Here is an 11,776-nt window from a genome sequence, read left to right as displayed (position 1 = left end):
TTTTGACTGTTTTCAAATTGTGTACTTCCTTACTTCTATGGTCAAATAAGCTCTAATTTAGATGGCGCTTCTGGATAATGTTGCCTGTTGGTTTGTTGTTGAACATTCATGTATCTCTTTTCAATTCTAATTCTTTGTTTATTTGAACTAGTCTTAGCTATGGTTGGTGGTGAAAAGCAAAGAGCTAGTTTCAGCAGATGTCTGAGGGCATGGAGGCTGAGAGCTCTGCATGGAGTCTCTAGACAGACCCCTGTGGAGGAAGAGGGGGAAGGAGTTGGGGGTCAGGGTCATAGGTAAATGGGCACCAGCTTCCAAAGGAGTGAAAGCAGAATCAAGCCAGGGTCTGGTCCTGGATTGAGAAAGGTCACCCAGAGAGTTAGAATGTTGGAATAGAACACAGACAGAGGAGGTGATGAAGGAGGTGAGAGCAAAAAGACATTGAAACAACAACTAAGTGTACAGATTGGCTGAGAACAGGCCCAGATCAAGCTGGACTGTTAGTGGGTTGATACGGTCTATGACAATGAGGTACAGGATATAGGATGTGTGCAGTTTCCCTGGGAGTGATCACTATGCAGATACTGTCAACCTATCATTTTGGAAATGCACTTCCTTGAACCAAAAACAAGTCGATTAGAGAATGGGCAGGTTGCATGTGCCTCCGTCTATCCACACGTCTATCTGTTTGTCTGTTGCTGGACAAACAGAACATACTGCATATGAATCAGCAGCACCTTGCACATGAAGGGCCCTTCAGTTCAGTTCAGTCCAGTTCAGTCATTAAGTTGTATCTGACTCTTTGCAACCCCATGGACTGCAGCACGCCAGGCCTCCCTGTCCATCACCAACTCCCAAAGTTTACTCAAACTCATGCCCATTGAGTTGCTGATGCCATCCAACCATCTCATCCCTTGTTGTCCCCTTCTCTTCCCGCCTTCTACCGGGGTCCAGTGCAGGTTGGATTCAGGGTATCTGAAGCGTGGATGGTGAGGTGAGAGAGGTATATAGATATAGATTTATAGACTTAGAGATATATATAGAGATAAGAAAACAGTTAAGAAAATGGAGGAGAGAAAGAGGCTGATATTTCTTGGTTTACACAGAAAGCCAATAAAGTCTCAAGACAAGAGATTTGCTCTGTTCACGTAGGCCACAGGGGCCCGCTTGAATAGTGGAGGGTGCCCCACCTTGGGCTCCCTCTCGCGTGGGTCTTAGAAGCCCGGGCAGAAAAGTGAACACAGAGAGCCTCTGTGTTCCAAGGGATCAGCCTGAAAAAGAGAGGGAGGGATAGGGAGAAAGAGAGAGAGAAAAAATTGACATGAGGCCAAGCTTGTGCAAAAAAACCCATAACTTTATTTTCAAAAGGTGCTTATATACCCTAAGTTTTACATAGTGGAAGATGCAGAGTCATGCAGGGGCAGCAGTCCTGACCCTTATTGATATCAGGCTTTCTTTTTGCATACTTTTCCGTATGCAAAAGGTCTCAGGTGATTTACATTATCTTCTGACCAAGAGGCCTGTTAACATTTTATGGCTCTTTTCCTTGATGAATGTAATCAACCAAAAAACTCATTTTCCCTTGAAGTGTTTTTCTTTAATCTGCATCACCCTCAAAGTACTAAATAAAGTTACATCCTTAATAGAACAAAGGTGCAGTGGGTTACAACAAAGAAAGTACTTAAAGATCTATGTTGCTACTTGTTTTTTGTATATACCAACTATATTAATTAATGCACTCCTAGGTCCAAAATAAAGGATATGAAAACTTGGCAGCAATTATTGGCTCAACAATGAAACCCTTAACCAGTTCTATTCTAATGATTTTTAACTCCTCAAAAGGCTCTACATTCCTAGAATGTTTTAAGCTTCCTGTGCCTCTCATGGTTGGGAGGCTGAAAACAATCATATGCATAGTTGTTAAAGTCCGGATAAAGCTGTCAGGGAAGTTAGAAAGCTATCAGAGTGGTTTGAAATGAAACACTCCAATTACGCCCAGGAGACTTATTAACTAGAGCTCTAAGTTAATTTTCTTCAGAGATAGGTGGTCGGGGACAGCCCCCCCTGTTAATGTCAGAGGTGTTGGTGAGAGACATGAAATAATAAAACAGACAGATTCTGGTTTCGGGGATGCTCCGGCAGAGGATCCCTTGAGACCTGATCTGCCTTGCCTGCCAGGTCTCTCCGCATGACCTTGTCATGGGTGGGATCTCTCGTGCTGGCTCCTGGCATGTCCCCCTTTTTTATTTCTTAAGACAGCCAGATATAGTTCAGTTGCGAGCTTCTGAGTGCTCTGCCGAAGAATTCTGACAATGCAAGGAAGAATAATTATGAGAAGTAAAATTAGAGCTCCCACAGCAGCATAGCTAAAGACAGTAGACAGAATGTTTTTTCCTGAAATGAAGTTAGAGAATTTATGAAAAAAGTCATTCGCTACTCCTGTGGCAGTAAAATCTAATTGGGAGTGTTCCGTGGTTGTTATTTGATTATGAAGTTTCCCTAAATCTAAGCCGATGTCGGAACTGTTCCAAACACCCGAAATATAATTTTTAATTTTCTCCCAATTATAATATGTCTTGTTTACTTTCAGGGGGTGTTACACATATCCACCAGTAGTCGGCATGACAGGACAATGCCATCTTCACCTTTAAAGCCTGCAATTCAGTCCCAATATGTGTTATTGCTTCTTCTAGGGCGTCTACCCTCATTTTTAGTTTCCTGTCTATAACTTCCTGTGCTGTTGGCGTTAAAGAAACATTTTTAGACGTATCAACATATTGGGCAGTATGTACTTGTTGAGTCCATTATATTGTTGCCACAGTAACGGTAACAGTAGTAGTAACAGTAACAGTAGTAATTGTTGTTATTAAAGCTGAATTCCCTAAGATTAGGGAGGATGACAGTCTTCTGTGTAAAGTCGTGACATCTGTTCAGTGGGTGGTTCTTCTGGGATCTCCGCTGCTGGTTGTCTTAGAGTCTGCTGGACTTTTCAGGTGGGCGGTGGAGGCAGGGGCAGAGGAGGGCCCTTTGTTTTTTTTTGTGGTCATGGCAGTTGAGGAACCAGGTGCCTGGGGGACTGCAACATGGCAAATCAGTCTGTCTGGGATCCAAATTGGTGACGCAGCATCCTGGGGAAAAATACAAGCACACCCTCTCCCACAAGTTAGCAGTATAGCTGGCCCTTTCCACTCTCCTGCAAGATCTTTTCACTTAACTAGAGGCCGAGTCATAGCCCCTTTCAAAGGCTGAATAGAAAATTTTTTCAGAAAAATTACTGGATGTGTTTTCAAAAAATGCAATAGGGGGCTTGAGGGCAAATGAAACAAAATTTGACCCCTGAAATCTATCAGGGCAACTTGCCAATCATCACCATTTGTAAAAGACTTGCAGCTGATCCTTATTGAATGGAATTACTATATTTGTTACTTCTTTTCTAAAAAGTTTCACATTTTTTTTATAATTAATTGGGCCACCAAGCTGGGATAAGATAAAACTATTTTTCTTGGGGTCACTGGTAGATGGAACCAATGGGCTTGTCACAAGCATCCTGTAGGTGTATGTTTTGTGGTAAGAATAATTTAATCTCATCTTTTGGTAATATTAATCCTAATTAACTGATCATTTAAAGCCTCATCCACTTTAATGAGAGCCGACTCTGTCTCACTAGTCAACTTTCTCTTAGAAGTGGGATTAGAATTGCTTTTTAAGCAATCAAACAAAGGCTTTAAATCTGCAGTAGTCAGTTTTAAATGTGGGCGTATCCAATTAATATCTCCTAATAATTTCTGGAAATCATTTAGTAAGTTAGTAAACAATCTCTCCGCAGCTTCAGAGGGGCATTATCAGTTTTCAAAACTTTTGGCAGACCTATATATGAGAAGCAAGTAAAGAGGTGTTGCACAACATCTCTATAAGCTTCTCCAGTTATCTTTCCATAACCTAAATCTGGTCTATAGCTTTTTAGATGACAAGCAACCATCTAATCTTTGCTTGAATACCTCCAGCAATGGGGAACTCACTACTCCCTAAGGTTCTAAACTCTCCCTCACCTTTTCCTCTGCAGCACCCCCACCCTGCATACCACTTTCTCTAATCCCACCAACTCATTTTCAGTAGTATGTGTTGGCCAGGAGCTGGGCCAGTCTTTCCCAGCAATGCAAGAGACATCTGTTCTAGTGTCTAACAGCCATGACATTTTATTTCCATGAATTAAAAGATCTTTTAAAGGCCTAGAAGTGGTAATTTCCTGCACCCAAAAAGCTAGATCACTAGATCCAAATCTTCTGGGGCCCCTAGCTTGAGAAGTCAAGGTTTTTCCTGTCTGATAATAAGGTAAAAGCAAAAGCTGTGCTATTCTTTGACCTTTATTAATTTGCACAGTTTTAGTAGGTGGCGAGATCAAAGCTTTAATTTCCCCAGTATAATCAGAATCTACTACACCAGGCACCACCAAAATTCCTTGAAAAGAAAGCGAGCTACGCCCTAGCACAAATCTTACAATGCCCTCAGACAGGGGGCCAGCCACTCCTGTTGGAATCGGGGTAACCGGCACGTCAGGGGTTAATATTGTTGTGGTGTTGGAACTGAGGTCCAGTCCTGAGCTACCTGAGGTTGATTGGCATGGCTTGTTGTCTCCATTTAGCAGGACATTACCAGCAAAAATGCCCCATTTGGCCACAAGAGAAATTTTTTATTTGTAGAATCCTTTTTTCTCAGCATCATGGTCTTTCCAAAGAGTCAGCTCTTCACATCAGGTGGCCAAAGTATTGGAGTTTCAGCCTCAACATCAGTCCTTCCAATGAACATTCAGGACTGATCTCCTTTAGGATGGACTGGCTGGATCTACTTGCAGTCCAAGGGACTCTCAAGAGTCTTCTCCAACACCACAGTTCAAAAGCGTCAATTCTTCGGTGCTCAGCTTTCTTTATAGTCCAACTCTCACATCCATACATGACTACTGGAAAAACCATAGCCTTGAATAGATGGCCCTTTGTTGGCAAACTAATGTCTCTGCTTTTTAATATGCTGTCTAGGTTGGTCATAAGTTCTTCCAAGGAGTAAGCATCTTTTAATTTCATGGCTGCAGTCACCATCTGCAGTGATTTTGGAGCCCACAAAAATAAAGTCTGTGACTGTTTCCACTGTTTCCCCATCTATTTGCCATGAAGTGATGAAGGGCCCTTAGAGTATTCATTTCCAGACTCATCTCCTCTGCATCAGCTCAGAAAGGACCCTTGCCCGTTTGTTTGCTTCAAAATAGATTGATCTGCATCTGAGAGATGCATCTATCAAATGGGGTCAGATGATTCACCAGCTAATTCGTGAGCTATTAAGGCAGCTAGGACCACAGAAATACAAAGAGTATTCAAATGAAGGTAACCTTTCTGCCGCAAAGGGTCCCTGCCAATTAAAACTTGTGAAAGTTGTCTTTGTCCCCCTGTGGAATAGCCTGATTGTTAAATAGGTGCCATTCCATTGTGTTGAACTTTAAATTGAATATTGAAAATATTTACATAATACCTCTTCAAACGAAATTGAAAATTTCAAAAATACATATATTTAAATTACACTCTTATTGTGTGAAATTAGCGGACATGAACAAGATGTTATTTTTGTTAGCAAGTGAACTCTTCACATAGTAATTTCAAAGGGTCACTTAATCAGCAGAGAGATCTCTGGGTTTATCATATGTGCTTTTTACCAATATTATGCCAACATTGTGTTGACCACTGTGTGGAGAGTTTACATTGTGCTTTTTGAAAACAGGGACTAATAGGAATTGCTTTCCCTATAAATAATACATCAGAAAGAAAACATGGCCCTTTTCACTATCATTGTCAAGTACCTTATTCCAATCATTTTGAAACAATTGAACATACATCATCTTTGTCTCTTTTTATGATTATAAAAGCATTGCATATCTTTGTTGAAAAATGAAAAGTTTGAAGAACATGTTTAGAAAAACAATCTCATCAGGCAGAAGCAATCATGATCCTATCTTGGTACATTTCCTTTCATTTATATTTCCTTTACATAATTGAAACCACATTGTGCATAACAATTTTACATTCTGCTTTTAGATATTAATATTACATTTCTTCTTCATGCAATTGAATAACATTCCAAAACCTAATTTTAATAGCTGCATAATAACATATTATATGAAGATATCATCGTTTATTTAAAAATACACCTATTATTGGACATTTACATTGTTTCTGCTTTTTTTATTATAATGTGATGCTTTCCTTTGTGCGTGAGATGATTGCTTTAGAATAATGTCAAAGAAATGATTTGCATGAAACTACTTCCTTAAAATAGAATCAAAGAAATGAAATTAATTGTAAGGTCAAGAAAAGACTTATGGCTCTCGACACACATTGTCAAATTAACAATGAACTAAACAATGAACTGAACTGAAAATGACTAAAAACTATTTTTCATGATTAAATTCTTCACTTAGATTTTTCTCTGGCCAGTTCTTCAGTAGAATAGAACTTGAATAACTTTAAAAGGAAGTATATTTACTTACAGTTAAGCTTTGTTTTTCTTGTTTAGTCCTGAACTTCCTGCTATCAAAAAGTCAATAGCCTAATATATATGAGAGTATTGCTAGATTTCTGGATAGTCAGACCTTGGAGGCATCTCGGTGAGCATCTCATTTCAATCCCTTTTAAAATAGGGGATTTGATGAGCAAAGAGAGCATGGGACATGCCCCAAGTACACAGGGAATCTTGACACAGCTGAGACTAAACTGCAAGTCTCCCTAATCCCAATCCAGTGTCCTTTTCATTATACTGTACTGTAAACCAGGGTTTTATTTTAATATTAAAAATCTCTACAATTTTAAATGTTGACCAAGCAGTCCATTAGCATCTCTCTATTTCAATAACAAAAGCTAGAGTTTTTTTTTTTTTATCACAATTAATCAAAGATTTAACAAACCGGGGATCTGGAATGGGATATATGTAGCATGAGTGATCACTTTCTGTAACTCTTTGTTGAACCATACTGTGCACTTTTCTCTAAGTATGTTACACTGAACACATTTAAAAACCATATATTATATAGAGGCAAGAAATCTCCAACTCAATAAGTCAGGTATGGGACCAAAAGTATTCTCTCATATGCAAGCAAGAAAACTGTCTATACATTCACTGGAAGATAAAATATTACAAGTTTTATATTTTAATTAAGAAATAATTGCAGTCACCTGAAAATTGAAGGAGGAAGAAGAATTCCTTCTCCTTATAGCAAGGAGAGATAAGAAAGCCTTTCTCAGTGATCAATGAAAAGAAATAGAGGAAAACAATAGAATGGGAAAGACTAGATATCTCTTCAAGAAAATTAGAGATACCAAGGGAGCATTTCACGCAAAGATGGGCTCAATAAAGGACAGAAATGGTATGGACCTAACAGAAATAGAGGATACTAAGAAGAGGTGGAAAGAATACACAGAAGAACTGTACAAAAAAGATCTTCATGACCCAGATAATCACAATGATATGATCACTCACCTAGAGCCAGACATCCTGGAATGTGCAGTCAAGTGGGCCTTAGGAAGCATCACTACAAATAAAGCTAGTGGAGGTGATGGAATTCCAGTTGAGCTATTTCAAATCCTGAAAGATGATGTTGTTAAAGTGCTGCACTCAGTATACCAGCAAATTTGGAAAACTCAGCAGTGGCCACAGGACTAGAAAATGTCAGTTTTCATTCCAATCCCAAAGAAAGGCAATGTCAAAGAATGCTCAAACTACTGCACAATTGCGCTCATCTCACACACTAGTAAAGTAATGCTCAAAATTCTCCAAGCCAGGCTTCAGCAATATGTGAACTGTGAACTTCCAGATGTTCAAGCTGGTTTTAGAAAAGGCAGAGGAACCAGAGATCAAATTGCCAACATCCACTGGATCATCGAAAAAGCAAGAGAGTTCCAAGAAAACATCTACTTCTGCTTTGTTGATTATGCTAAAGCCTTTGACTGTGTAGATCACAATAAACTGTGGAAAATTCTGAAAGAGATGGGAATCCCAGACCAACTGACCTGTCTTTTGAGAAATCTGTATGCAGGTCAGGTGGCAACAGTTAGAACTGGACATGGAACAACAGACTGGTTCCAAATAGGGAAAAAAGTATGTCAAGGCTGTAAATTGTCACCTTACTTATTTAACTTATATGCAAAGTACACCATGCAAAACGCCAAGCTGAATAAAGCACAATCTGAAATCAAGATTGCTGGGAGAAATATCAACAACCTCAGATATGCAGATGACACCACCCTTATGGCAGAAAGTGAAGAAGAGCCTCTTGATGAAAGTGAAAGAGGAGAGTGAAAAAGTTGGCTTCAAACTCAACATTCAGAAAGCTAAAATCATAGCATCTGGTACCATCACTTCATGGTCAATAGACAGGGAAACTGGAAACTGTGGCTGACTTTACTTTTGGGGGCTCCAAAATCACTGCAGATGGTGACTGCAGCCATGAAATTAAAAGACACTTACTCCTTGGAAGAAAAGTTATGGCCAACCCAGACAGCATATTAAAAAGCAGAGACATTACTTTGCCAACAAAGGTCCATCTTGTCAAAGCTATGGTTTTTCCAATAGTTACATATAGATGTGAGAGTTGGACTATAAAGAAAGCTCAGCACTGAAGAATTGATGCTTTTGAACTGTGGTATTGGAGGAGAGAATCCCTTGCACTGCAAGGAGATCCAACCAGTCCATCCTAAAGGAAATCACTCCTGAATATTCATTGAAAGGACTGATGCTGAAGCTGAAACTCCAATGCCTTGGCCACTTGATGCAAAGAACTGACTCATTTGAAAGACCCTGATGCTGGGAAAGAGTGAAGGCGGGAGGAGAAGGGGACGACAGAAGATGAGATGGTTGGATGGCATCAGCAACTCAATGGGCATGAGTTTGAGTAAACTCTGGGAGTTGGTGATGTACAGGGAGGCCTGGCGTGCTGCAGTCCATGGGGTCACAAAGAGTCGGACACAACTGAGCAACTGACCTGAACTGAAGAACTCACAATTAGAGGTAGTAAATTAAAAATTATAGATTTCACAAGAACGGAAACCAATACACTTAATACTAAATCTATGAAATATATCCAAAGAAGTTTTCCAAGGTAAATAGATGCTTTTTAATAATTTTTAAAATTTTATTGAAGTATAGTTGATTTACAAAATTGTGTTTAATTTCTCCTGTACAGCAAAGTGACTCTGTTATCATTTAAAAAGTGAAAAGGAAACAAAAATTGATTTTAAATTTAAAAAAAATAGGGGCTTTCCCTGGTGGCCTAGTTGCTAGGATTTGGGGCTTTCATTGCTATGACCTGGGTTCAGTCCCTGGTTAGGGAACTGAGATCCCTTAAGCTGCGTGGTGCAGTCAAATAGAAAAATGAAATAAAATTTTAAAAAATAAAATTAAGCGACTTCCCTGAGTGATTAAGACTCTGTGCTTCCAGTGCAGTGGGTGTGTGTTTGGTCCCTGGTCAGAGCACTAAGATACTGAGGGCCACAGCCAAAAAACTGAAAAACTAACTAAATAAGAAAGAAAATGAGGCAGTATGATATATGTTGTAAACCTGGGCCCTAGAATCAGGTGGCCGCATCCAAATCTCAGTGCTATCACATTCACAGCACTAGGAGTTGAGCAGGCTGTTTCAGGTCTCAGAAATTTAATATTTTGCTCTGAAAAAAATATCAGATTAGTGAATATTTTCTGTAAAGGACAAGACAGTAAATATTTTAGGTTTTGTGCCCTACATACAGTCTCAGTCTTAAACACTCCAGTCTGCCATTGTTGCACAAAAAGCAGGGTATGTATTAATGAGTGTAGCCGTGTTGCCCACGTTTCATTAAAACACATGTATATCTGTGGCGGATTCATGTTGATGTATGGCAAAACCAATACAATATTGTAAAGTAATTAACCTCCAATTAAAATAAATAAATTTATTAAAAAAAATGTTATTTACAAAAACAGGCAACTAGAGGCCAGATTTTGTCTCTTGTGGACCATGATTTCATGACCTCTAAATCACAGTGTTTTGATGATAATTTAATTAAATATATAATAAAATATGTGAAGTACTCTACTGAGAAAATAAGGGTAGTGTAGAAAATACACAGATATACATGCTTATAGGTCTTCCCTGATAGCTCAGTTGGTAAAGAATCCGCCTGCAATGCAGGATATCCCTGTTTAATTCCTAGGTCAGGAAGATCCACTGGAGAAGGGATAGGCTACCCACACCAGTATTCTTGGGTTCCCTTGTGGCTCAGCTGGTAAAGAATCCACCTGCATTGTGGGAGACCTGGGTTCACTCCCTAGGTTGGGAAGATTCCCTGGCGAAGGGAAAGGCTACCCACTCCAATATTCTCGCCTGGAGAATTCCATGGACTGTGTAGTCCATGGGGTCGCAAAGAGTCGGACGCAACTGAGCAACTCTCACTTCACTTCACATATGTATTTCACAGATATATATGTTCATATGTATATATATATTTTGTGTGTGTGTATGTGTGTATATATATGTGTGTGTGCATGTGTGCTCAGTCACTAAGTCATGTCCAACTCTTTGTGACCCCATGGACTGTAGCTTTCTTTGCTAGGCTCCTCTGTCCATGGGATATTCCAGGCAAGAATACTGAAATGGGTTGCCATTTTCTCCTCCAGGGGTTCTTCCCGGTTCATGGATCAAACTCACATCTCCTGCATCCCCTGTATCTCCTGCACTGGCGGGCAGATCCTGTACCACTGAGCCACCTGGGAAGCCCAAGTGTATATGTATATATAGTGGTGGTGGTTTAGTTGCTAAGTCACGACTGACTCTTGTGACCCCCATGAACTGTAGCCTGCCAGGCTCCTTTGTCCATGGGAATTTCCAGACAAGAATACTGGAGTGGGTTGCCATTTCCTTCTCCCGGGGGATCTTCCTGACCCAGGGATCAAACCTATGTCTCCTGCATTGCAGGCAGATTCTTTACTGCTGAGCCATATGTGTATATATCCTATATATATACATATATAAACATATCAGTGTATTCCCACTCTAAATCCCATTTAGTCATGGAATATAATCTTCTATGTATGTTACTGGATTCAGCTTGCTGTCATTTAGTTGATATTTATAGCATTAATATTCAGAAAGAATATTGGTCTGTAGTTTTCTTATTATGCATTTGTCTGGTTTTGATATCAGGGTAATACTGGCCTCGTAAAATGTGTTGGAAAATTTTCCCTCATTTTCTATTTTCTGGAAGTTTAAGAAGGGTTGGTGTTAATTCTTCTTTAAATGTTTGGTACAGTTAAGCCCCATGAAGCCATATGAGCCTGGTTTATTCACTGTGGTAAATTATTTGAGTTATGAAATTCAATCTATTAACTTTTTAAAGTCTAGTTAGATTTCTTCTTTTTGAATCAGTTTTGATATTTTATGTCTTTCTAGGTATATTTCCATCTCATCTTGGTTATCTAATTTGTTGGCATAGAACAAGTTCTTAGTACTCCTTTATAATTTTCTTTTTGACTGTCTGCATGCCATGTGAGATCTTAGTTCTCTGACCAGGGATCGAACCCAGGCCCCTGCATTGGGAGTGCAGAGTCTTAAGCACTGGACCACCAGGGAAGTCATCCACTTTAGTGTTGTTGCTGCTCCTAAGTACTGTCTGATTCTTTGTGACATCATGGACTGCAGCACGCCAGGCTTCTCTGTCCTTCACCATCTCCCAGAGCTTGCTCAAACTTATGTCCATTGAGTCATTGA

Source organism: Ovis canadensis, chromosome X (genome assembly GCF_042477335.2).
Source record: "Ovis canadensis isolate MfBH-ARS-UI-01 breed Bighorn chromosome X, ARS-UI_OviCan_v2, whole genome shotgun sequence".
In the NCBI taxonomy this organism is placed as follows: domain Eukaryota; kingdom Metazoa; phylum Chordata; class Mammalia; order Artiodactyla; family Bovidae; genus Ovis; species Ovis canadensis.
The sequence above is the reverse complement of the archived record's forward strand: the minus strand, read 5'-3'. Positions refer to the sequence as shown.